This window comes from Petaurus breviceps, unplaced genomic scaffold (genome assembly GCF_028583685.1).
Source record: "Petaurus breviceps papuanus isolate PSGF00001 unplaced genomic scaffold, PetGlider_PUasm1.0 64, whole genome shotgun sequence".
Classification (NCBI taxonomy): domain Eukaryota; kingdom Metazoa; phylum Chordata; class Mammalia; order Diprotodontia; family Petauridae; genus Petaurus; species Petaurus breviceps.
The window spans coordinates 6,342,845-6,370,530 of record NW_027186428.1 but is presented as its reverse complement, the minus strand read 5'-3'; the positions used below and the strand labels follow the sequence as shown (position 1 = coordinate 6,370,530).

Sequence of the window (27,686 nt, the reverse complement as noted above, 5' to 3'; positions counted from 1 at the left end):
TCATTCTTCAATGGGATCACATGTTTCCAACCTGAAGGGTCTATTCCTTATCCCCAAGAACCAGTTTAAGGAAGACTTTGCTAACAACTGTTCTGGCTGACCTGGGAACAGTATCCCTCTCACTGGAAGTGTTTAAACCAAGATTATATAGCCAGTTTCCTGTCAGAGATGGTGTTCAAGGGAGTTCCTGCACCAAGTGAGTGGACACTTGGGAGGCAGTGAATCCTTGGTCATTTGCTGGTGGTGGTATCTAGCAGTATCCAGTAAGGTAATGTAGTGGATAGAGAGCTGGTTAGGGTAGACCTGAGTTCAAATCCAATTTCAGAACATTTCCTACCTGTGCAACCCTGGGCAGGTCACCTAACCTTGATCTTCCTCAATTTCCTTAGCTGTAAAACAGGGATGGGTAGCTAGATGACTCAGTGGAGAGAGTACTGGGCCTGGAGTCAGGAAGATCTGAGTTCAAAGCTGACCTCAGATACTTATTAGCTATGTGACCCTGGGCAAGTCACTTAATCCTGTTTGCCTCAGTTTCCTCATCAGTCCTCCATCTGAGATGGAGAAGGAAATGGCAAACCTCTCCAGTATCTTTGACAAGAAAACCCCAAATGGGGTCATGAAGAATTGAACAAGACTGAAAGACAATAACAACAACAAAACAGGGAGAATAATAGCACCTACCCTCCATGGCTGTTGCAAGACCAAATGAGATGATTTTTGCAAAGTATTTAGTACAGTGCCCAGTATATAGTAGACAACAAATGCTTATTCCCTTCCCCAAACAGATGCTGGATGATTGTCCTCCCCTCCCCAGTTAGGGAAACTGCTTAAACCTTAACCTGAATGGAGGTGGGGCTCTGAACACCTGCCCAGGAAGATTTCCAAGTGTATAGACTCTTCCCTTCTCTCTCTTTCTGTCCCACCTCTTTCCTCCCCCGCTTCCCCACTCTCTCTGTCTCTCTTCTCTATCTTCCTCCCTCCCCTCCCCTCCCCTTCCCTCCCCCCTCCCCCAAGTCGTCTGCCGATCAACCACCTCTCTGGCATTACTGGCTACCCCTGTCCACAGTACCCAGGACAGGGCCCTCCCAGGGACTCTCACTCATGAAACAAGCAACCATTCACACCTCCCTTACTGGGTGTGGAAATCGACTGCTTTATTCCTATGTGTCTAAAAGGTGTGTGCGCTTGTGGAAAAGGGGTTATGGAAAGTTACGCCCTGCAGAGTGGGGAGGGAAAGGGGATCTGAGACAAAAATTCTCCAAATGAGAACCTGGGGGAGAGGGTGGAGCTAGGGAGTCTGAACTAGCAAAGTCCAGGGAATTTGATGCTAGAGAATTAGAGGCTTCACAAATGTATATTATAGTACTTAATAAATGCTTATTGATTCATTGATTAATTGATTAACTTGAAGAATAACCTAGCTGGGAGGGCACTTAAGATACAGAACACAATCTCAGAGCTGTAAGGAACTTTAGAATACAGAACTGAGTAGGATCTTAGAGATTGTCTATTCCAACCTCTTCATTATGAGCAGGGAAATTGAGGGCTAGAGAGGGGAAAGATACTTTTCCAGTCACATGGTGAGTTAACAGCATGGCTATGATGAGAATCCAGTTTCCTAACTCTCAGTTAAGGGATCTTTTCAGCACACCAAAGAAAATTGGATTGTCCTGAATGTTGAGAGGAAGAGCCATGAGCTGAGGGATCTCCACAGATCCTGAGAAATTGTGAGGTCCAAAACAGGCCTAAATCTTCATAGTAAAAGGGGTGAAGAAGCCATGTTTCATCTAGGGGCAAAACCAGTATATAGCTTGCTCAGATTCTCTGATTTGGATAGACATAAAGTTCATAGAATCAGCGGATTTAATATTATTTGTAAAACAATTTAAAGTTTGCAAAGTTCTTTACCTATTTAATCTCATTTGATCCTCACAACAATTCTGGGAGGTAGGTACCCTCATTTTATAGAAAAGGAAATTGAGACACAGAGAAGTTAAGTGATTTGCTAAGAGTCACACAGCTAAGTGTTTGAGGTAGGATTCAAACTCAGGTCTTCCTGACTCCAGTTCCAGCACTGCTAGATCTCAAAAGGACATTCAGTCTAATCTGCTTTGTTATACAGAGAGAAATGGAGGTGATCAAGTTGACCAAGGACCTGAGAGATTATGGACTTCTAAGACAGGCAGGCCAATCTGTGACTAATTAGGGGACAGATTGCCTTGCTCTGTAAACTCTTTCTGTGATCTTCCTTTCTGTCCCATTTAATTTTCCCACCTGTGTTCTAATACACTTTACAGAATCACGGAGTCTCAGAGCTTGAAGGGACCTATAGGGGCATTCAGACCAACCTATAACTGAATGAGAGCCCCTCTACACAATCCCTATCAAGTGGTCATCCAACTTGTTTGTAGCTCTCTAGTGATGGGGATCGCAGTGATGGGGGACTGCTAGGTGGAACTGTGGATAGAACACTGGGCCTGCAATCAGGAAGACTCATCTTCCCGAGTTCAAATCTAGCTTCAGATACTGTGTGACCTTGGGCAAGTGATTTAACCCCATTGGCCTCAATTTTCTCATCTGTAAAATGAACTAGAGAAGGAAATGGCAAACCACTTCAGTATCTTTGCCAAGAAAACCCCAAATGGAGTCACAAAGAGTCAGATGACTGAAATGACTAAACAATAACAATAAACACAAAGTGATGGAGAACCCAGTCATCTCCTGAAGCAAACCTCTTTTGGACAACTCTAAAAATAGTTTTTTCCCTTCCCTTCCCTTCCCTTCCCCTTCCCTTCCCTTCCCTTCCTTTCTTTTTTCTTTCTTTTTTCTCATTGAGCCTGTCTCTACCTTGCTACAGTTTCCTAATATTGATCCTTGTTCTGCTCTCTGGGGTCAAGCACAACAAACCTAAAATGATTTTTATCTCTCTCCTCAAATTTCCCTAGAACATTTTGCCTAGATCTCTCATCTGCCCTCATCTCATTCTACGCTGATCATCCTTACATTAGTCTTGTGCATGTTGGTTCCCTACAAGGCTATGAGCTGCTTGAAAGCAGAGATTATCTTGTTTTTAATTTTGGAGCACCCAGCACAAGTTCCACAGTACATTGTTCTGAATAAATGTTGGTGACTTTAATCTAGTCTACCCCCCTCAAGATACTCAGGAGGAAATTGAATCCCAGAAAAGGATGCATAGGGAGTAAATTGCAGAGTGGGGGCTTGAACCCAGGTCTTATGGCTCTAAGTCTAGAGTTCTTTCCACTGTATAACAGTTTTGGAAAAACCAACCTCTGTCTTGCTCAGACAGACTAAGGGAAGCAGGCATTTGTCTCCACCCAGACTCAGAAGGTCAAGGAAATACCAAGTCTCTTGATTCCTTGTCAACTGTTCTTTTCACGAGACCATACAAGATTTTTAAGTCTTCTTGGAAGTTGGGGGGAGGGAGAACCATGTTGTGAAAGGGCTTGGAGAGTGTTGAGCTCATCCCAGGGTAGGTCAATTGGCTGACATTGGTGGGAGGCAGTATATGGCATTAGTCTCACTGCATGATTCCCTATGAATCAGAGCTCTCTACTTTTCCCAAATAATTCATCCTTTGTCTTTTATCTCTGGGCTGTTCCATGAGCTGCTGTGGTGTACCCACTCAATTATACCAGCTTCTTTTTCTCGTTAGGGGGACAATGTTTCTGGGACTGACTCTTGAAAAATGATCAGTGTGCTCTTGAGCAAGTCCCTTTCCTTCTCTGTATCTATTTTTCTATTTGTATTAATGAAAAGATTGGAACTACTTCTAAGTTCCCTTCTGTAATTCTATGTTCTGTGGTGCTTTCTAGTTCTGATATTCTATGATCTAAAGACCCTGACATTGTAGGCATAATAGAAAAAGCATTGATTTTGGAGTCAGAGGATTTGAATATTGCCTCTGTCACTCACCATCCCTGTGACCTTGGAAAAGTAATTTCATCTCTCTTGGCTTTGGTTTTGCCATTTATATAGTGAAAAGGTTGTACTAGATGGTCTCTATGGTCCTTTCCAATCTCAGCTCAGCTACCTGTATGATGTTGGCCAAATCACTTCCCCTCTCACTTCCTCATTCTTTTTTTTTCTTTTTGGAGGGCAACTGGAGTTAAATGACTTGCCCAAGGTCACATGGCTAGTTTTTACATTAAGTGTCTGAGGCCGAATTTGAACTCAGGTCCTCCTGACTCCAGGGCCGGTGCTCTATTCACTGTGCCACCTAGCTGCCCCTCATTTCCTCATCCTTAAAATAATCTTCTTAAAAAATAGATGTAGGAGGCTTTCATGGGCTGAAAGCGCAATATGAATCAATGAACTCCAGAACCATTGAGAGTGGTGTCCTCACTGTCCAGCATAAGAAGTACTAGGGAAGTTAGGATGCACCTGGTATCTTTTGCTCTGTTCAGCTTGGCCTAAGTCCATGGCCAAGGGACCCTTCAGCTTAGTTGTTTTTAGGGACTCAAAATGAAGAGGTTGAACTAGGTAACTGCCAATGTCACTTCTGACTATACTTGACTGAGTCACAAGAACTTTATTTGAGTCCTGGCTTCACTGTGAGTCCTTTAGCAAGTTGCTTCCTGTTTTTTGGCCACAGTTTCCACATTTGAGGCAGATCAAACTCTATGGCTTTGGAACTACTTCTGAGTTCCCTTCAAGTTATATATGACTAGGAGTCAGGGACACCCAGATTTGAGTTCCCCAATTTCCTTTGTAATCTTGGCCTAGCCCTTTTCTCTTTCTGAGAAATGTTTCCTCTTTTATAAAAGGAAGAAGTTAAATTCTGTGCCCTAAGCTCCTTTCAGGCTTTGGTATTCTGTATTTTTGAAGAGATATCTATGAATTGTCTCTCCTTTAGACTGTGAGCTCCTGGAGGGCAGGGACAGTCTTTTGCTTCTTTTGTATCCCCAGTGCTTAGCATGTCTGATACATAGTAGGTGCTTAATAAATGCTTCTTGACTGACTGACCACTTGACTCTGTCAAGAGGGGTGTATTTCAATGCCTGATTGGGATTTTTAATTTAATCCAATCTAATTTAATCCTTGGGTAGCTAGGTGGCACACTGGATAGAGTATCAGGTCTGAAGTCAGGAAGACTCATCTTCTTAAGTTCCAGTCTGGTCTCAGACACTCAGTTGTGTCATCCTGGGAAAATCACATCATGCTGTTTGCCTTGATTTCCTCATTCTGTCAAATGAGCTGGAGAAGGATATGGCAAGCCACTCCACTACTGTTGCCAAGAAAAACCCAGACAGGTTCACAAAGAGTCAGATATGACTGAAATGACTCAACAACAAAAATGACAACAATTCAATCCAATTTAGATTGAAGTTAGAACCACAAATCATTTCAGCTCAATTCTACTCAATGCAGACAGGAGTTACTTATCACCCTTTTGTGTCCAGTTCTGTGCTTTTCTACCTGGGGAGTAGGGAGAAGAAAAAAGTAGGATGTTTGCATCTTCCCATGGAGCTCACCCTCTAATTGATGAGAGAAGAAAAATGTTAATGAAGCATTTAAGAGGCCAGTTTATGACTGTATGAGCCAGGGCTAGGCTGAATGGCAGAATCTGGAGTTAGAAGAAACCTAAGTTCAAATGTGACCCCTGATACTTAGGGGCTTTATGACCAATGATAAGTCACACTTACCTTCTCTGAACCTCAGATCACTTATCTATCAATCTATATATCTGTCTGTCTAGCTATCTATTAACTTATTTGTTTATTTGATGTATATGTTTTGTTTTTATGTAATGTCCATTTTGGAATCTCTCTTTCTCTTTCCTCCCCAGTGCTCCCTCAAGGTATGGTCATTATAATTATATGATGTGCAGCAATATTACATTGTTGTAATCTTTGTGGAGATCGTTTTCCTGAGGCTGCTTGCTTTACTCTGCATCAGTTCATGTATGTTTCCTGATATTTCTCTGAATTCTTTGCATTTGTCATTTCTTACAACCAGCGAGTGGGCTGGAACCAGTTGGAACAGAGAGAGCCGATTGTTAAATTTTTGTGTGTGAGCATTTATTTATACCTTAGGAATCTGCAAAGGCTATAAAGTGGCCCAATTTATTCTTTTGCTTATTGTCTAGACTTAAGAAAGTGTTAACTGTGTGTATTGTGTGTGCATTTTTTTGGGAGGGCCAGCTGTAAAGCCTTTACCGGCACACTCCTGCTTACAGTACAGCAACATTCCATCCCATTCCTGTAGTTTCCTCATCTGTAAAATGACCATAATCATAACTATAGTTCTCACTTCACAGGATTATTGTGAGGATCACATGAGACCAAAGATATAAAGTGTTCTGCAAACCTTAAAGTGTTCCCTGATTATGGTTGTTCTTATTATTATTTTAGAGCAGTGAGGTACTGCAGTGGTCCATCCACACTCCCTCCCAAATCAGGAATCCTCTCTACTATGTCCCAGGCATCTAACCTCCCCTTGGATATCTTCAGTGTTGAGGAGTGTGGTATCAACATTGCCAGGAAGCTCTGAGTGTTAGAAAGTTCTTCCTTTATGTTGAATGGAAATCTACAAACTGTGATTCTACTCATTGTGCTGGATGATCAGCTCCAGGACCAGAGAAGTCTGATTCTTCCAGGATGCCCTTTCAGATAAGTTGTTGTTGTTGAGTCATGTCTGACTCTATTTGGAGGTTTTCTTGGCAAAGATACTGGAGTGGCTTGAAGTTCCTTCTCCAGGTCATTTTATAGATGAAGCAAACAGGGTTAAGTGACTTACCCAGGGTCACACTGCTAGTATCTGTCTGAGGCTAGATTTGAACTCAGCAAGATGAGTCTTCCTGACTCTAGGCCTGGTGTTCTATTTATTGTACCACCTAGTTGCCCCTTCAGATAAGTTAGATAGAGTCAACTAAGTCTTTCTCCTCCTTCAGTATGTGGTATAGAAAACAAATATCCCTTCTTTTTTTCTGAAAACTTGCTTACAGAAAGATAGAAGGTGGGAGGAAGGGAAGGTAGGGAAAGGTTGGACAATGTTGTAATAGAGGATATAGGGATATGGATTTAATTACATTTTAAAATTGTCCACTGTGATGACCTCTGTAGTGTTGAGAGGAAACCATCAGAAGATTTAGTTTAGGTCTTAGATCTGCCTCTGACTTGATGTATTTTGCCCCTCCCTGAGAGTTCTGAACTGGACCCTCTTCTCTCCTCTCTCTCTACCTTGGGAAAGTCCTTTCCTTACTTTGAGCCTACTTGCCTCATCTGTAAAATGGGGATAATCAGATATACTTTTTGGCCTTGGAGCAGTTGTAAGAAAAGCACTGTGTAGTCCTGAAAGGACTGGAGAAATGGGGGTTGGGATCATCCTGAACTTTATCCTCATTGTCATTCTCCTTGCCTTGCATCCTTCTCAAGACCATTGTTACTCAGCATCATCATCACAATGTCAGCTCCCCTTTATGTGGCATTTTCAGGTTATCAGAGCACTTTCCATACATTATCCAGTTTGATTCTCACCACAATCCTCTAAGGGAAGGGCTATCGCTATCCTCATTTGACAGATGTGGAAACTGAAGCTGATGGAGATTAAAAGCCTTGCCCAGCATTACAGAGCTAGTAAGAATCTGAGGCGGGATTTGAATTCAGATCTTCTTGACCTCAATTCCAGTCATGTATACACGAACAGATGCAAAGATGTTTTAACTGTTCTTTAAAAGTGCCTTCTCTGTGGACAAAGAATGTGTAGAGAAGTGCAGTAAATAGAGTTGGCCTTGGAGTCAGGAAGACCGCAGTTCAAGCCCAGCCTCTGACATATTGACTGTGTTATCCTAGACAAGTCACTCTACCCAAGATGATAAATTTTAGAGAAGGTGTTGATCTATACAGGTAGATGGAGTTCATCTCTGGGAATTCTTTACATTAAATAAATCACAGGTCTATGGGACAGCTAGGTGGCGCAGTGAATAGAGCACCAGTCCTGGAGTCAGGAGGACCTGAGTTCAAATTTGACCTCAGACACTTGACCCATAACTAGCTATGTGACCTTGGGCAAGTCATTTACCCCCAATTGCCTTGTATTCCCCCCTCCAAAAAAAGGCCCATTCATAGAATAGGTGAGTTTAAGAAGAGTGTTGTAGCTGTCATCACAGAAAGAGTCCTGGATTTGGAGTGGGTTTAAATCCTGCCTCAGACACTGCATAATCCTCATTCTGCTCCTTAATGAACTGGTATGACTTTGGGCAAGACTTACCCTTCCTTGGCCTCAGTTTTCTCATCTGTAGCATGAAGGGATTAAAATAGATGATCTCCAAGGGCCCCTCAAACTCTGAATCCTATGTTCCTATGATCATAGTTGGCCAGGCCAGTACTCAGTCAGTGCATACAGATATTGGGTCCTTGCAGGCTGTGGGGCCAGAGGTTTGAGATGAGAGTGGGTGATGTCTGAGGTCTTGGGAAGGGGCCACTCCACCTGCCTTCTGGGCCCTATCAGTATTGCATAGAGGTGTCCTGGAGGGTGTGAAAGAGGATAATTGAAAAATGTTCTGCTTCGTGTGAAATTTGCTTCAGTCTTATTTCATACTTCTCCCTTTATAATCTTTCTCAAGCTGCCTGTTACTGTCCCCTATTTGTGACATTCCATCTCTTAGCTGGGCAGCTAGGTGTCCCAGTGGATAGAGTGCTGGGCCTGGGGTCAGGAAGACTCATCTGCCTGAGCGCAAATCTGGTCTCAGACATATACTAGCTGTGTGACCCTGGGCAAGTCACCTAACATTGTTTGCCTCAGTTTCCTCATCTATAAAATGAGCTGGAGAAGAAAATGGCAAACTACTCCAGTATCACTGCCAAGAAAACGCCCAAATCTCTGGAATTATAAAGAGTCAGACATGACTGAAAAACAACAACCATATCTCTTATCCCAGTGCCTTCATGTAAGTTGTTCCTGCAGGTCTAGAATGTTCTTGTTCTTCACCTGTCTCTCAGTGAAGCCTTATTTTCTTTTTGGGCCTCGTTCAAAGACAATATACTCTATGGGACCTTTTCTGGTCCCCAGCCTCCCCTTCTCCGGTTATTAGCACTTTCTCTTACTTGAAATTACTTTGGAGACTTTGTTTTTAATTACTCAATTGCATACTGTCTCCCCTGTCAGACTGTAAGCTTTGTGAGGACAGGGATTGCTTCATTTTTGTCTTTGTGTTTCCAGAGCCTAGTCCAGTGCTTGGTATGCAGTAGGCACTTAATAAATGCTTGCTGAATTGAAAGGAAGGAAGTGCATTACGTAGCTTATCATCCTGATATGCCCAGTTCTGTGTTTTCCTACCTATAGAGTAGAGAGGAGAAAAAAAAATAACCATTTGCATCTCCCTGGGGAGTTCACAGTCAAACTGATGAGAGAAGAAAAATTCTAAGGAAACTATTAAGAGGCCAGTATTTGACTATATGAGCAAGGACTACAGCAGCTAAGTGGCACAGTGGAGTGCTGGGCCTGGGGTCTGGAAGACTTTTCTTCCTCAGTTCAAATCTGGCCACAGACATTTACTAGCTGTGTGACCCTGGGCAAGTCACTTACCCTGTTTGCCTCAGTTTCCTCATTTGTAAAATGAGCTAGAGAAGGAAATGGCAAATCACTCCAGTATCTCTGCCAAGAAAACCCCAAATGGGGTCATAGAGAATCAGACATGACTGAGAGAACTGAACAACAGTAGGGCTAGGCCCGTGGCAAGGGCTGGATCCCTTAGAGCTCTTTTTTTTTTATAAGATCCTTCATTCTAAAGGTAAGGAAATGAGATCCTCAGAGGGGAAGTGGTTTGGCCAAGGCCATATAGATAGCAAGTATCTGAGGATCCTGGAGTTTGAACTGGAAGGGACTATAGGTGACAGCAACTCATTCGGGCCCAGGGACCATCAGAGAATGATTATAGAGGGAAAGAGAGGGAGAGGCGGGGGGAAGAGAGGGGAGAGAGACAGAGACAGAGACAGAGAGACAGACAGAGACAGAGACAAAGAGAGACAGAGACAGAGAGAGACACACACACAGAGACAGAAACAGAGACAAAGAGAGACAAAGAGACAGAGAGAAACAGAGAGACAGAGAAAAACAGAGAGAGAGAGAGAGAGAGAAGCAGATGTGCCACACAGGGAAAAAATTCAAAGGATCTGAATTTGTGCAAAAGATAATTCAAAAGATAAAGAGATGATCATTATGACAATGAGACTTCAGAACTTCAAGGATCATGATTTCACTGGTGGGGATCTTCTTTCACCAACAGGGACTGCAGTCTGTCTCTCCTACACATGCTGAGAGTTGTCACAACCAATACTATGCAAACATACCCATGTCTTTCATATCCTAAAAAATCCCACCTCATTTGTTCCTTCCATCCCAGCTAACTATTGTCCTATATCTGTTCTGTGCTTTGTAGCTAAACTCATTGGAAAGGGTCTACAGTAGATGCCTCCACTTTCTCTCCTCTCATTTATAATCTGGTTTCTGACCTCGTGATTCCATCAAAACCACTCTCTCCAAAGTTACCAATGATCTCTTAGTTGCCAAATCCAATGGCCTTTTCTCAGTCCCCATTCTTTGTAATCTCTCTGCAGCCTTTGACCTTGTTGGTCACTCTCTCCTCTTTTATTCTCTCTTCACTCTGGGTTTTCCTGATGCCACTGTCTCCTGGTTCCCTTCCTTTGTGTCTGCCCTCTCTTTTTTTGTCTGCTTTGCTGGATCCTCATCCAAATCACATTCCTAACCATAGGTGCCCCTCCCTGAGAGTTCGGAACTGGACCCTCTTCTCTCCTCTCTCTCTGCTACTTCACTTGGTGATCTCATCAACTCCCATGGATTTAATTACCATCTTTATGCAGATGATTCTCAATTCTACCAATCCTGCACCAATTTCTCTGCTGACCTCCCATCTCACATCTCTAACAACCTTTCAGACACGTTGAGCTGGATGTCCAGTAGACATCTTAAACTCAATATGTCCAAAACAGAGCTTATTATTCCCCCCTCCAAACACCTCCCCCCCGCCCATTGTCCTGTTACTGTTCAGGGCAACTCCATGCTCCTGGGTTCACAAACTAGGGGTCGCTGTGGATTACTCACTCTCTCTCATACTGCCACCACCCCCATATCCAAGTTGTTGCCAAGGTCTGTAGACTTCACCTTTGCAACACCTGTCCCATATACCCCCTTCTCACCTCTGACACTGCTACCACTCTGGTGCAGGCCCTCTTCACCTCATTCCTGGATTATTGCAATAGCTTGATGGTATGTCTGCCTGCTGCAAGTACCTTCTTCACTCCAATTCATCCTCCATTCAGCCACTAAAGTGATTTTCCCAAAGTGAAGGTCTGACTACATCATACATACCCCTTCCTACTCAATAAACTCCAGTTACTTCCTATTACCTCCAGCATTACAAGATGCTCTCTTTGGCATTCAAAGCCCTTCATAACGTAGACTCATACTACTTTTTCAATCTTCTTTTACCTTATTCCCCAAGATGTACCCTTTTATAGAGGGGCATTGACTTCCTGGCTGTGCCATGAATAAAAAAAACTTCATTTCTCCATTTGGAGAATTTTTCTCTGTCTATTCCCCATGCTAGAATTCTCTCCCTCCTCCACTCCAAATGGTCACTCCCCCACCCCCGGCTTCTTTTAAGTCCCAACTAAAGTCCCACTTTCTACAGGAAGCCTTCCCCACCTCCTCTTAATTCCAGTACCTTCTCTTGTTTGTTTGTTTTTTTGCTTTTTGGAGAGTAGTTGGGGTTAAGTGACTTGCCCAAGGCCACACGGCTAGTTTTTGTGTTAAGGGTCTCAGGCTGGATTTGAACTCAGGTCCTCTGACTCCAGGGCCAGTGCTCTATTCACTGTGCCACCTAGACACCCCCAGTACCTTCTCTTTTTAAATTACTTCCAATTTATCCTGTATAAAACTTGTTTTGTATATGTTTATTCGAGTGTGGTCATTCCCATTAGATTGTAAGCTTCTTGAAGGCAGGGATTGTCTCTAGCTCCTTTTTATATCTTCAGCACTTATCATGGTAGATGTCTATTAAATGCTTAATGATTGATTGACAGGCTCAACTTGTACTGAGTCTTTCTGTACTTAGCAAGGCTTCTTCACCACAACAGATAAAAAAGTCTATCCCCTGACTGGACTTGCAGTCTTTCCTGCTTGATGGGAACTGCTAGCTCTTGTACAATATTGATGTTGCCTTGGCAAAGCCAGGGCATCCTCTAAGACCTAAGGAGGCATCAAAGCAGCACCCCATGGGCATGAGAAGTTTAGACACTGACGTTTGCAAAAACATCCAATAATTAGGGATAATCATAGAAATGTAAATCTAAAGAAAAATCTGCTAACAGTCCTTCCCTTGCAGACCTTTAGAGCTGTAGTTAATCTAAGGCTTCCCTATTTCTTGGGCCTCTTGTCGCAATGGGTGACATGAGTAAAGGATGGGAGCCACCAGAGAGGGAGAGTGAGGACTCCCCTGGCTTAGCAGAAGCTACTGGCCAACAGCCACAGGGGAGATCAGACACCTTGGATGCCAAGGGGAAGGGGTGAGACTTTTTCCTGTGGTCAGGGTGGAGCTGAGAAAAATATTCAAACCAGGGAGTCAGAAGGGTGTGGTCACAGATGGGCATTTGGAGACTGCTGTGAACCTGGTGAATTAGAGGAGAGAGTGGAGTCAGGGAGACCAGCTGGGCTATTACAATTGTCCACATAAGAGGTATTGTAGACACCCAGGAGCTAGATTTGAAAACTGGTTGGACCAAAAGAATAGTCACTAAAAGGGTGATGTCTACTTGGAAGGTTTATGGTATACTGCCATAGCCATATGTCATTGGTCCTGTGCCATTTAATATGTTTATCAATGATTTGCATGAAGGCATAGATGACAGGTTTACCAGATTTCCAGATGATATAAAGCTGGGAAGGATAGTTAACATATTGGATGATGGAATTTGGATGTCAAAATATTCCAGCAGGATGAGTTGCATCTAATTGGACAAAAGTTAATCAAAATAAATGTAGCCCTATCTTTGGGTTCAAAAAACTAATTTCATTAAGTTCGGGATGGGAAACATCTGGCTATGTAGCATGTGAAAAAGATTTGGGGGTTTTATTGAACAAGCAAACAAGCACCATGTGAGGTGCAGCTACTGTTATTTTGGACTGTATTGAGCACAGTGTCTAGAACAAGGGGTGGGGGTGATAGCCCTGCTGTTCTTTGATCAGCTTATAGTGCTGTGTTCAGTTGTGGGCACCACATTTTGGAAATATCATTCACAAGCTGGAGGGTGCCCAGAGAGTGGTAAGGGGACTGGAGAAAATGCCATAGAGGTTTATTTGAAGAACTGAGGAATGTTTAGACTGCAGAAGAGGAGAGGAAAGGAGAGGAGAGGAAGGGAGGAAAGGGGAGGGGAGAGGAGAGGGGAAGGGAGATGAGAAGAGAGGAGAGGAGAGGAAGGGAGAGGAGGGAAGAAGAGAGTAGAGGAGTGGGGGAGAAGAGAGGAGAGGAGATGAGAGGAGGGGGAAGGGGAGAAGAGAGGAGAAAAGAGGAGAGGAGAGGAGGTTTGGGCTTGACATGGTTGTAGTCTTTTTGGGTTTGAAAGGTTGGTGTATAGAAGAGTATAAAGACTTGCTCTGGTTGAACACAGATGCTAGAAGTTTCAGGGGAGGCAGATTTCAACTTGGCATAAGGAAAAGCTTCCTAATAATTTGAGTTTTGAATAACTGAGGAGGAATGAATGGGCTGCTTTAGGAGGTAGTGAGCTTCTCTCTCACTAGATGAGTTTAAACAAAGACTGGCTGCCTATTTGTCACATATGCTATAGAGGGATGCCAGTTGGACTAGGTGGACTCTGATGGTCTTTCCTACTCTGAGATTTTTTGACTAAATCAATGAATCAATGAGCATTTATTAGGCATCAACTCTGCAGGCATTGTATTAGGACTGAGAAAGTAAACACTAAAGTACTGTTAAAGATCCTGCCTTCAAGAAGCTCATATTCTACTTGGGTTATTGATACGAAATGTTCACATATAAGTAAATATAGGAAGTATTCAGAATAAATACACAGTGATTTGGGTAGAGGCACTGAAAACTGGGGAAATCAGGAAAGATCTCTTGAAGGAGCTTAAGCTGAGCTTTGTAGGGAGCTAGAAAAAGGTGAGAATGGAGAGCATTCCAGACATGGTGAGCAATCTATGTAAAGGCATGGAGGAAAGATATTGAATGTTTTGTAGAGTACATGAGAGAGGGTAATGTGTAATCAACCTAGAAGGATAACCTAGAGTCTTTAGTGAAGGACTTTAAATTCCAAACAGAGGAATAAATATAAATTTTAAGAATTTAATTAAGAATTCAAATTCTTAAACACCAGGGAGAGCCAGTGAAGCTTCTTGAGCAAAGGAGTGACATGGTCATATCTTGAATTTGAACAACAAAGATAATAACAACAAAAATTATGACAGCTCACGTTTTGGGTTGCTTTTAGGTTTATGGGACCTCTACCCCATTCCTCTCAGTGCTGCAACTTCAGCAAATGTTGTCCTAGGTTGGGGCAAGGCTTCTTTGGAAAAACAAATTGTAATAATAATGTCTCACCTGTATATGGAACTTTAAGGCTTATAAGGTGCTTTACAATGATTATCTCATTTGATCCCCACAATAGTCTTTGAAGGAAGGTAGTAGAGGCTTTTTCCGCCCCTTTTTACAGTTGAGGAAACTGAGGCCCAACAAGGTTACACAGCAAGTTAGTGGCAGAAACAGAAACAGACTACTGGTCAAGACTTCTCTTTTGATCTGCATCCTACTTGAGCGAGAAACCAAGTCCCAAAGGGCATTGGCCCTCACACGCCTAGCGCCTGTCCTTGCTCTCAAATCAGGCAGTGTAGGAAGTCAGTCACATGCTGTGTCTCTAGAAAGGCTTGATGCTCAGTTGAGGTTTCCAATCAAAGAGATTTGCTATACTATTTTCTTTTCCTTTTTTTGTTTCTTTCTTCTCCTAGTTTTTTCCCTTTGGTTCTAATTCTTCTTTACAACATGACTAATGTGGAAATACGTTTCATATGAACGTATATTTAGAACTCAAAGTCCTAGAGAAGTGAATGTTGAAAACTAAAAAGAAAGAAAATAAGAGTTAAGCAAAAACAAATTACAGAGTGACCATAGCTAAGATTGTATGACGCACTTTCCCCTGGGGGTCCCTAACTTTTTCTCAAGAAAAAATAAGGTATGTTTTATTATTTATTTTCCTATACTAAAATTGATCATTACAATTACTCAAAATTTGAAAGAAAAAAAGCAAAGAGAATTGCTTATTGACAAGAGAAGGCACAACCGTTCTCCTCCCCTGCTGGCCAGACTAGAGCTCCCAGTCCTGCCTAACAGGGTGAGCAGGGCGTAAGCTAGGGCACCTCCCATCTTCTACCTGCTTAGAAAAAGGGGAATCCCAGTGTAAGTCATAAAATTCTCAATGTTTCTTTCCTCCCCCACGCTAGCTAATTTATGCCTCGGCACTAATAATTTAAACCATTCCCATTTTGGGGGTGTCTTTCTCTGGCCTTCTCTAACACGAAAAGTGGATCTTTTAAGATGGGGCTCAGGAAACACCTCCACAGGAAAATTTCCCTGACAGTCCCAGTGAACCCTGCTCCCCCTCTTTTTGGAGCTCCTGTAGCACTGAAATCAGGGGTTCTTTTGTTGGTGGTGGTATGAACCCCTTCAGTAGTCTCATAAAGCCTGTGGACCCCTTTGCATAATAGTATTTTTAAATGAATAAAACAAAATGTATAAGCTTACAAAGAAAACCAATTATATCGAAATACAGTTATAAAAAGATTTTTTAAAAGTTCACAGACCCCAGGTTAAGAATTCCTGCTTTAAAACCTCATTTGGATTGCATCATATTGTCTTATATCCTTTTCTTTTTTTGTTGGAAGGGGGAAGGCAAGGCAGTTGGGGTTAAGTGACTTACCCAAGGTCACACAGCTAATAAGTGTCTGGATTTGAGGCTGGATTTGAACTCAGGTTCTCCTGACTCCAGAGTCAGTGCTCTATTCACTGCACCACCTAGCTGCCCTTTATATTCTTTTCTAATGGCTGTGTGATTTGGGGTAAGTTTTTCTTCATACTCTGGACCTTAGTCTACTTGCCTATAAAAGGAGATTTTAAATAGTTTAAGATCTAACTTTCTAGTATTCATTTTTGAGACCAAGGACCATGTCTGTCCATCTTCCATCACCCCTGGATTGTCATCTACCCAAAGGCGACTTCTGGGTCTGGCTGTTCTCTGTCTCGCTGAGTGCTCAGTCTGATTCTTCCCCTCTTCTGTCCTCCTCAGATGATGAGAGCCCCGAGGACCAGGTCCAGGTCTGCTCCTTCCCTACTTCTCTTCCAGTGTAGCTTAGCACAGGGCCAGATACACAAGAGAGGGTAAGGCTGGTCCCTCAAGGTCGCCGGGCTGTTCTCTCCTCAGCCCTCTTCTGCTTTAGGTGAGTGGAGAAAGCTCTGGGGTTGACCCCAGGGACTCAGAGCAGGTCTCTTACAAGCCCAATGAGAAGAGCAATGGATTTGGAGTCAGAAGACGGTTCTATTACTCACTATATTTGTGACTTTGGGCATGTTACTTTCCTTCTCTGGGCCTAGGTTTCCTCATCTATAAGATTATAGAACTATATTAGATGATCTTATAGTACTAAAATATATGATTCATCTCTATTCTTTCTTCTAAACTCCAACCCCAAATCACCAACTGTCTGTTGAACATAATCTGAATGTGATATTAAACTCAACATATCCCAAAGGGAATCCATTATTCCCTCCTCTATAAATCCATCATTCCTCCAAACTTCCCATTTCTGTAATTGTCGTTGAATCACGTCCGACTCTTCAAGGACCCCATGGACCATGATGTCTAAGGGGTTTTCTTTGCAAACATACTAGAGTTGTTTACCATTTCCTTTTCTGGGAGAATAAGACAAACAGAGGTTAAGGACTTACCCAGGGTCACCCAGCTAGTAAGTGTCTGAGGTTGGATTTAAACTCAGGTCTATCCTGATTACAGGCCTAGCTCTATCCACTGTGCCACCTAGCTGCCCCTATTTTCTGTTAGTCACCCCCAACCTCCTAGTCACTCAGGTTCAGAAACTCTGAGTAATGTCTTCTTTTCCTCACCCTGCCTCCATATTTAATCAGTTGCCAAGATCTGATGAGTCTAGGGGTCCTGCTAGTGTAGGATCATGGATAGAGTGCTGGATTTGGAGTTGAGTCCTGGGTTTGACTGGCACCAGAGATACTGGCTGTGTGTCCATGGACAAGTCATTACCTCCCAGAATGTCAGTTTCCAGGGGCAACTAGCTGGCACAGTGGATAGAGCACCAGCCCTAGAGTCAGGAGGACCTGAGTTCAAATCAGACCTCAGATACTTATTAGCTGTGTGACCCTGAGCAAGTCACCTAACCCTGATTGCCTAAAAAAGAAAAAAAAAAGAAAAAGAATATCAGTTTCCTCTTCTATGAAATGTGGATGGTATCTGTACTACTTATCTCACAAGTTTGTTGTAAATACAATACTTTATACATTTACAATGCTGTGGAAATGTGAGCTATTATGATGTCTCTAGTCTCTCCCCTGATATAACCATGCTTTAGTTCAGGCCCTCATCACCTATTGTCTTGACTATTATAATAGCCTCTTCCTTGGTTTCTTTGCTTCTAGTTTCTCTTTTCTTCACCTATCCAGATTTTTCTTCCTGAGACACCGGTCTGATTGTGTTACTTTTCTCTAAAATCTCCTGTGGCTCCCTATTGCTTCTAGGATAAGATAAATATTCAGCCTGGTATTTAAGGTTCTCCACAATTTGGCTATACATTAGTTTTCCCATTTTGTTTTACTCCTTTATAGTACTCTCGATCTTACATTACTCCTCTTTAGACTTCCTGCATTCTCAACATACCATCTCTCTCCTCCCACTCTGTGCATTTCCCCGCATGCCTGGAACGCACTCTCCCCTGAATTCTGCCTCTTGAAGCCTCCAAAGCTCCATTCTGGCATCACTTTCTCATGAAGCCTCCCCTGACCCCCTAAAGTGGCCAATGTTCTCTGCTGTCTTAGGTGAGTTATACGCTCCACCTCCATCCCACTCCCATCCCACAAATGGCATTGTAACCTCTTTGGGGGTAGACTATTTCCTGGGATTTTCTTATGATTTGCTAGTATGAGAAACTCACTCCACCAACTCAGATGACTAAATCTTTGATTTAGCAGATAAATCCTAGGGAAATTGCCTGAGGCACATAGAGGTTAATCAGCTCATACAGTTACTAAATAGAAGAGGTAGGATTGGATCCCAGGTGTCAGTTTTGCCCACTCTCTACTCCACCAATTTGTGGTTCTCCAACAGCTCCTTCCCTCCCCCCCTTTTATTGCTTTGAAGCTTTGATTTCACTCAGGCAGGGAGCTCTGAGAGTGGGATGTCTGTAACATGCTACCAATTCATTTTTGTCTCACAGTCTAAGCTTATGTACCTGGAGGCAGTGAGGAAAAGTGCTTTGCTTATGAGTCATGGAGCCTGTTTGTGCTGTATGCAAAGTCTTGAACCCAGATCTTTCTGACTCCAAGACCAGCCCTTCTCTCTCATACAACATATATGCTTAATAAAATGTTTGTTGAAATGAACTGAGGGGTGAAAAGGGAGCAGAGCCCGAAAGGTTTATAGATACACGAGACTTCAAGACTATGCAGACTAATCTCATTTTTACAGAGGAGGAAAGCAAAGTCTAGAGTCAAGCATTTATTAAGAGCCTACTATGTGCCAGACACTGTGCTATGCTCTGCAAGTATTGTTCTAAGAACAAATTTGTGGCAAGGCTTAGTCTTAAACTCAGGTATCCTGCCTCCTAATCCAGCTTGGCTGACCTTGCCCAAGGCCAGCTTTCTCCACAGAGCTCTCAGGTCTTGGGACTTATCCAGAGCTCTTGAGTTCTCTGAACCTCAGAGGTGGAAGGGACCCCAGAGTGTGGTTAGTCCAACTGGTGTCTGAGGAGGAATCAACTCTAATCCCTGAAAAGTGGTCATTGGGATATACCTGAAGACTTCTTCAATGTAACACTCATTAAGCACCTAAGCACTGGAATAAAGAGAGAAAAATGGAACAGCTTTTATCCTGAAGGAGTTTATATTCTATAGTGTGGAAACAACATGTATAAATAAAAATATATACAAAATATTTGTGAAGTGATTACAAAGTAATTTTGCATAAAGTAATTTTGGACAGAGCAGATGATGTCCTGGGACCTAGAGTCAGGAAGGCTTGAATTCAAATCCAGCCTCAGAGAATTACTAGCTGTGACTCTAGGTGGTTCACTTCACCTCTCTTCCTCAATTTCCCCAACTGTAAAATGGTAATAATAATAGCACCTACATAAAATGAGACAATATTTGTAAAGTACTTTGCAAAATTTAAAGTGGCACAGAAATACTGGCTGTTATTATTAATTTCTAGTAACAATGTGTGGCTGTGAGAGTTAGACTACAAGGAAAGCTGGGAATGTCAGAATCGACACTTTCAAACTGTGATTCTGGAGAAGACTTTTGAGAATCTCTTGGACAGCAAGGAGATCAAATCAATTTAGAGAAATTAATTTAGACAATTCACTGGAAGGTCAAATATTGAAGCTGAAGCTTAAATACTTTGGCTGTATAATGAGAAGATGGAACTTGTTGGAAAAGACCCTTATGTTGGAAAGACTGAAGGCAAAAGGAAAAGGGGACAGCAGATGGTAAGATGGATAGAGAGTGTCACAGAAACCACAAACATGAATTTGGACAGATTTTGAGAGAGAGAGGAGGATAGAAGGGATGCTATGGTTCAGGGCGTCATGAAGGACACGAATGAATGACTGAACAACAAACAAAAGTAATAATAAGAATTTTAGGGTGGGGGTAAATCCTAACAACTGGGAGATCAGAACAAACCTCATTTAGGAGGCTACACTGGCACAATAGATAGCACCTGGTCTGGAGTCAAGAAGACCTGAGTTCAAATCCAGCCTCAGATACTTACTAGCTGTATGACCCTGGGAAAGTCACTTAACCCTGTTTGCTTCAGTTTCCTCATCTGTAAAATGAGCTGGAGAAGGAAATGGAAAACCACTTCAGTATCTTTGCCAAGAAAACCCCAAATGGGGATGAGAAGAGTTGGACATGACTGACACAATGAAAGAACAAAAGATTACACAAACTGTGCTTTGAAGAGAGCTAAGGACTCTAAGAAATGGTGATGAGAAGTTTGTGCAAACACAAAGAGGAGAATGTCCTGTGTGAGGAACAGCAAGTAGGCTAGTTTCACCCAAATGTAGACTGTGCGAAAAGGAGAATTACAAAATGTTAGGAAAAATCAATTGGAGTCAAATTATGAATGGTTTTCAATTCCAGAAGAGTTTACCATCCTAGGGGCAATAGGGAGTCATAGAAGCTTCCTGAGAAGACAAGTGACATGATCAGATCAGTAAGAGCAACTTAGTAGCCAAGTTCTTTTTTTCCAGAAGAAACATCCCCAGTTCCATCAACTCATCTTGCTAGTGGTTGGTCTCCTAGAATTTCCTTAGTTTCTGTCTTGGGGCATTTATTTTGTTAATTTTATTCCTAAATATATATATATTTTTTTTTTACCAACAGACGTGTTGTTTTTGTTTGTCCTTCATAAAGGACCATGACATCAGGGAGGTGATGACAAGACTTGCAAGTGAATTGGATTTAAGTAAGGGAGGGCTGTTGGGTCACCAGCCTCACTTTCTCCTCCAGAGTCATCTGAATCCAGTGGTAAGATATAGATCAGGATGCCTGGAATGGCCCCTGCCCAAGGGGCAGAAGAGTTGAGAAAATATACGTCTTTCTCTTCATTGCAATGGGTGTGGAATATTCCATATACTGTGAGATTTGATAGATATGGTGGCTAGTTTTGCTGGCCTATTCTCCAGGTTCCTTTTTTTTTTTTTTTTCAAAATTTCTGTTACAAAAGATGGTTTGCTGGCTAGTTGAGGTGGGAAGGATATATTCAGAAATGAATATTATATTAAAAATCACTAGAATAAGATGTGTTTTAAAAAGTATTATTTTTAAGAATGAAAAATAAAAAAAAATAATGAATTGTCTAGAATTCAATACAATCCTCAAGATGTGGTTCCTGTTGGACAGAGGGAAATATACAAAGTACAGATTATAGTTTTCTGGTGTTAACTACAAGACTGGATTGGGGTCTGCCCCTGCCCTGGGCTTTGTCTTTCCTGGAAGGGGGTCCTATAGTCAGTCATTCAATGCAGCTTGGTGGTGGCCAAGGCCAGTGGGAAGGTTGCTTAGCTTGTCTGTGATCTCTGGTTTGGGTTCCTCAGAGCAGGGCTACAGACTCTCTGAGACCCTTCTGGAGATCCGTGCCTTCTTCACATCCCAGGGAGGGATTTGTTCCCCAAGACATGCCCCGACCCATTAACTTTTACATATTCTATTCTCCATGGGACTTCCCTGCCCATCCCCAGCAGGGTGTGACTGGCTGGCTAGGTTCAGATGGGATGTTACAGATAACTGGTGATAGCAGAGCCTAAAAGGCAGGTTGTGTCTTGGCATGTTCCAGCTGCTGAAGAGGAGGTAGAGAGTATGGGGTCTTGAGGAGGCAGGATGTTCAGGGGCTTAAGGAGTCTTACCCCTGTGGCCTGACTTGTTTTTGGAACTGGCCATCTAAAGTGTCCTGTCTACAAGTGAGTGTATAACAAGTGCTGGTGAGAGTGAAGACTTGGCCAAAGCATAGCTTGACCATAACATAAGTGCATTTTTTTTTAAAAGAAAACACTGAGTTCTGTTTTTACACATTTCTTTCTTTCCCCTCCTTTGAAAGGCAATCAGGGTTAAGTGACTTACCCAAGTTAACATAGCTAACAAAGGCCAAATTTGAACTCAGGTCCTTCTGACTCCAAGGCTGGAACTCTACCCATGGTGCCACTTAGCTGACTCCATTTTCAAATGCAGCCCTTCCCTCTCCTCTGCCTATCAAATCATTCCTTTTAATAAAAATAAAAAAGAGGAAAAAACCCCCAATTCTACAAAATGAAACAACACACTGAAGGAGTTGGACAGTATACACTAATCTACATCCATAGTTTGCTTTACATTTTCTCAGCTCTTTTCCTGTGGCCTCTCATTCTTGGTCCTGGGGGCTTGAGGTCATGTAGTCTAGTGGTGTCAAACTCAAATAGAAATGAGGTCCACTAAACTATATATAAGGGCAGTGGATAAGACTGGAGTTAGGAAGATTTCATGAGTTCAAATCCGGCCTCAAACAGTTACTAGCTGGGTAAGTCACTTAACCCTGTTTGCCTCAGTTTCCTCCCTTGTAAAATGAGCTGGAGAGGGAAATGGCAAACCACTTCAGTATCTTTCCCAAGAAAATCCCAGATGACTGTCTACCAAGATAAGGTCAAAATGGGTACATGATTTAGAAATAAAAGGTGATAACCATAAGCAAATTAGGAGAGCAAGGAATAGTTTGCCTGTCAGATCTATGGAAAATGGAAAAATTTATGACCAAACAAGAGATATAGAACATTACAGCATAAAAATGGGTTGGCTATATTAAAATAAAAAGTTTTTACACAAACAAAACCAATGCAACCAGGATTAGAAGGAAAGCAGGAAGCTGGGAAATAATTTTTTACAGCCAGTGTCTGATAAAAGCTTCATTTCTAATACAAACACACACACACAGAAATGAGTCAAATTTATAAGACTAGAAGTCATTCTTCAATTAATAAATGGTCAAAGGATGTGAATAGACAGTTTTCAGATGAAGAAATTAAAGCTATCTATATCATATAAAAATGCTCCAAATCACTATTAATTAAAGAAACACATATTAAAACAACTCTGAGGTACCATATCATACCTATCAGATTGGCTAATATGACAGAAAAGGAAAATGATAAATGTTGGAGAAGATGAGGGAAAATTGGGACACTAGTTCACAGCTGTGAACTGATCCAACCATTATGGAGAGCAATTTGGTACTATGCCCAAAGGGTTATAAAACTTTGAGTAGCCTTTGGCCCAGCAATACCACTACTAGGTCTGTATCCCAAAGAGATCAAAGAAAAAGAAAGAACCTATATGTGCAAAATACTATATGTACACATGTAGCAGCTCTTTTTGTGGTGACAAAGAATTAGAAATTGAGGGGATGCCCATCAATTGGGGAATGGCTGAACAAGTTGTGATATACAAATGCAATGGAATTACTATTGTGCTATAAGAAATGATGAGCAGGAAAATTTCAGAAAAACCTGGAAAGATTTATATGAACTGATGCTGAGTGAAGTGGGAAGAACCAGGAGAACATTGTACACAATAATGTCAACATTGTGCGATGATCAACTTTGATAGAGTTAGCTCCTCTCAGCAATACAGTGATCCAATTCCAAAAGACTCCTGATGGAAAATAATATCCACATCTAGGGAAAGAAATATGGAGTCTGAATGCAGATCAAAGCAGACTATTTTCACTTTTTTGTTGTTTTTTTCTTTCTCATGTTTTTTTCCCCTTTTGTTCTGATTCTTCTTTCATAGCATGGCTAATGTGGAAATATGTTTAACATGATTGCACACATATATCAGATTGCTTGCTGTCTTGGGAAGGGGGAAGAGGAGAGAGGGAGGAGGAAAAATTTGTAACTCAAAATATGATAAAAGTGAATGTTGAAAATTATCTTTACATATAATTAAAAAAATACAATACTCTTTACAAAAGAAAAAAGGAAAGGAAAAAACCCAGATGGGATCATGAAGAGTCAGACACAACTGAAAAATGACCAAACAACAACAAATTGTATAAAAGGATATCTGCTGGACATATATTGATTTAGAAAACCACATATTGATATTATCTGTGTTGTATTGTATCTTTATTTTGTTAAATATTTTCCAATCACATTTTAATTTGCTTCCAGTCTACTCGTGGGAGAGTTGCCAGTGGTGCCAATGCCTCCACAGACCATGTATTTGACACCTTGGGTGTAAGCCCACTCTCTTGTGTCCGTGAAGGGTTGCCTTAAGCCTAAAGAAATGTCTGCTAGCAGAAAGCCAGTATGATGTACAAGGAAAAACTCTGGACTAGGACTCGGAGTCCTTGGTTCTAATTGTATCTCTGCCATTAACTCCCCCTAGGCATGTCCTGTCTCCTGTCTGGGCCTTATTTTCCACATCTGTAATAGGAAGGGTTTGAATCATGTTGTCTTTAAGTTCTTTTCATCTGGGGCATTCTCAGAGTCTATGACTCTAAGGAGGCATTAATATTTAACTGAACTTAATATAAGTATTCTGCAAAATCTATTGAAAGCTTGATTTAGTACCTCAGCATCCTAGAGGGTCAGGAAATTCTAACTGTGAGAAAATAGCTCATCAAAGACTGCAGCTTTCGGTCCAAATTCTTTTTAGCAGATTGGATTGTCATGGTGTGTGTGTGTGTGTGTGTGTGTGTGTGTGTGTGTGTGTGTGTGTGTGTGTGTGTTGGGGTACCCTTGGTTGTAATGTATCCTTTGAGAAAGAAGATGGAGGCATTTAGTGACAAATAGTTCACTTTGGCAATCGATTGATAACACCCATTCAGCAATCATTTATTAAGCACCTACTATGTGCCTTTTCAAATGCAACCCTTCCCTCTCCTCTGCCTATCAAATCATTCCTTTTAACAAAAATAAAGAGGAAAAAAAACCCGAATTCAACAAAATTAAACAACACACTGAAGGAGTTGGACAGTAAACACTAATCTACATCCATAGTTTGCCTTACATTTTCTCAGCTCTTTTCCTGTGGCCTTTCATTCATGGTCCTGGAGGCTTGAGGTCATGTAGTCCAGTGGTGTGTGAATATATATATATATATATATGTATATACATTTTATAGGGAAACAATGTGTATACATATACGTAGAAGCAAAACATAATCAAATAAATTCTTTTTTGCCTTTTGGAGGGCGATTGGGGTTAAGTAACTTGCCCAAGATCACATGGATAGGCTTTTTGTGTGGGTAAGTGTCTGAGGTTGGATCCGAACTCGGGTCCTCCTGACTCGGGGGCCAGCATTTTGTTCACCATGCCCCCCAGCCGCCCCCTATAAATGCTGGGTACATGCAAACTAATTTTGGCTCCTCGTAGTGACTGATGGAGAGAATAGAGAGGCACCCAGGAATGGGAGAGACAGGAAGTAGGGAAGAGCAACTTAAAAAGAAAACAAACCTAGTTTTAAACTAAATCTCATAGAAACAATGAAATAGACTCATCTTCCATGATAAATTTGAGGGAAGTGCCTTCCTCCCTTGTCCTCTTGAAAATGAGCTACACTTATCCCTTCCACATTGCTACTTTCCCCATCGTAGCTCCAGTATAGCTCAGGTTAGCATAAAAAGCTAAATGGGAATTTTTGGGGAACTTTGTAGAAACCACAGGTGACAGGGGGAAGGCATGACACAGAAAAAGTTTAGAAATTCAGAAATGCATAAAATATATGTGTGGTATTGCATAGTATCAACCCAAATTTTACAATATGGTATTATAAACACCCAATAAGAGAAAAAGAAGAGATTCAGACTTCTTTGGTACGAAGAGGGAGCCAAAACTTTTAATGCAGATTTTCTAGATTGCAGGGGACTGTGCCCCTAACCTCCAAGATGTGGATGGAATAAGTGTATTTTGTCTTCCTCATTCTCTTCCCTGCTAGTAGAAAGTCCCATTTAAACCTAGTTGGGCCCCAGGAATCAGGTCTACATGGGGACAAGAGGGATTCAGGTGACTTAAGGGATTGGAGAATCCTAGAGGTCTCATAGTGGTAGCCGTATTCATCAGGGACACCCAGTCTTAGAACTATGGAGTCTGGGGCTTCATTAGGCAAAAATTGTTGATGTCCCTCTCCTTGGATTTTTTTTTTTTTGCTTTTTGGAGGGCCATTGGGGTTAAGTGACTTGCCCAAGGTCACACAGCTAGTTTTTGTGTTAAGTGTCTGAGGCCGGATTTGAACTCAGGTCCTCCTGACTCCAGGGCCAGTGCTCTATTCACTGTGCTACCTAGCCACCCCAACCTCTCCTTTTTTTAGTTTTCACTTAGATGCCACCTTTTCCTGATGCCCTGATAAAAACATGTTCTTCCTCTTCAATTTCCTCCTAGCCTTTTGAAGAGGTACTGGTCTTGGAGTAAGGAAGGTCTGGGTTCAAATGCCTTTTCAGACCTTTAACTAGACACTGTGATCTTGGGCAAGTCTCTTAATTTCTTTGTTCTTGATCTGTCTCATCTATAAAATGAGGTAGTTGGCCTTGGTAGCCTCCAAGGTCCCTTCCAACTTGAATTATCTGTTCCTATGCTCCTTGGCCTCAACCTCCTCATTCTAGCAGCACATTCATTTGTTGCTCCCCCCTCCCTTTTTTTTTTTTTTAGGCAATGGGGGTTAAGTGACTGGCCCAGGGTCACACAGCTAGTAAGTGTCTGAGGCTGGATTTGAACTCAGGTCCTCCAGGGCCAGTTGCTCTATCCACTTCACCACCTAGCTGCCCCTCAGTTGTTTCTTAAGATTAACCCCTAAGCATTTATTAAGCACCTACTGTATACCAGGCACTATGCCATGTGCTGGGGATACAAAAACAAAGAATGAAAACAATTCCTTCTTTCTTTTGCTTTTTTTTGGGAGGGCAATTGGGGTTAAGTGACTTGCCCAAGGTCACATGGCTAGTTTTTGTGTTAAGTGTCTGAGGTCGGATTTAAACTCAGGTCCTCCTGACTCTGAGGCCTGTGCTCTATTCACTGTTCCACCTAGCCGACCCCACAATTCCTACTTTCAAGGAGTGTATGGGGGATGGGAGTGGGCAGTGAGACAACAGATGCCTATATAAGTATATGCAGAATAAATATGAAGAAAATATATTAATACAACATAGTTTTGGAGGGAGGGGACTAGCAACTGAGGAAATCAAGAAAGTCTTCAAGCTGAAGGTAGTGCTTGAGCTGCATCTTATAGATATCTTTATGGTTTTGTCAGTATTTGAGCAGCCAGTGTTTGCAGTGGCAGAACTCAAACTCAGGTCTTTCTGGTTCTGAGGCTGTATCTCTATCCACTATACCACACTGCTTCTCATGTTCATAGGGGGCAATAATGGTTTCTTTTATTTTTTTGTCTAAGTAGGTACTAAATAAATATTTATTGAATTAAATGAAAGGAGTAAAAGGTGCTTTAGAAGACATGGGGAGAAGAGAAGGCTCGGGAAGAACGAATCATTTCTTCAAAGTTGTAATGTGTGAGAAGCGCGAGATTTCTTGTTTGGTCCCAGCAGCCAGAACTAAGAGAATGGTAGTTCTAGGCAAACAAATCTTGGCAAGATGCAAGAAAAAACAACCCCAAACCATATTCCTAAAAGTCAGAGCTTTCCCAAAGTGGAATGGGCTGACTAGGGAGGGAGGGAGGGAGGGAGTTTTAGATCCCTGGAGGTCTGGAAGCAGAAGCTGGCATATTCTAGAGGGGACTCCATGCCCGAGTAGAGGTTCTTTGTCTTCGTAGGACCCTGCCAGCTCAAAGATTCCATTGGGTTCTTGGGCTTTGAATCTCCCGGGGAACTCCCTGATCCCTAGGCATGCACGTTGTAGACTTAGTTTTTTTTTTTTTTTTT

The 27,686-nt window shown here is 42.0% G+C and overlaps 1 protein-coding gene and 1 long non-coding RNA gene across 2 annotated transcripts in view; both read left to right on the top strand.

Moving 5' to 3' along the window:
- Nucleotides 1-27,686, top strand: part of AHNAK2 (AHNAK nucleoprotein 2) — a 112,426-nt gene that overhangs the window by 16,523 nt on the left and 68,217 nt on the right. The gene's annotated exons all lie outside the window — the stretch shown is intronic.
- Nucleotides 17,669-21,162, top strand: LOC138173761 (uncharacterized). Its single transcript, XR_011171510.1, has 2 exons — nucleotides 17,669-18,106; nucleotides 20,672-21,162. It is a non-coding gene; the product is annotated as an uncharacterized lncRNA (long non-coding RNA).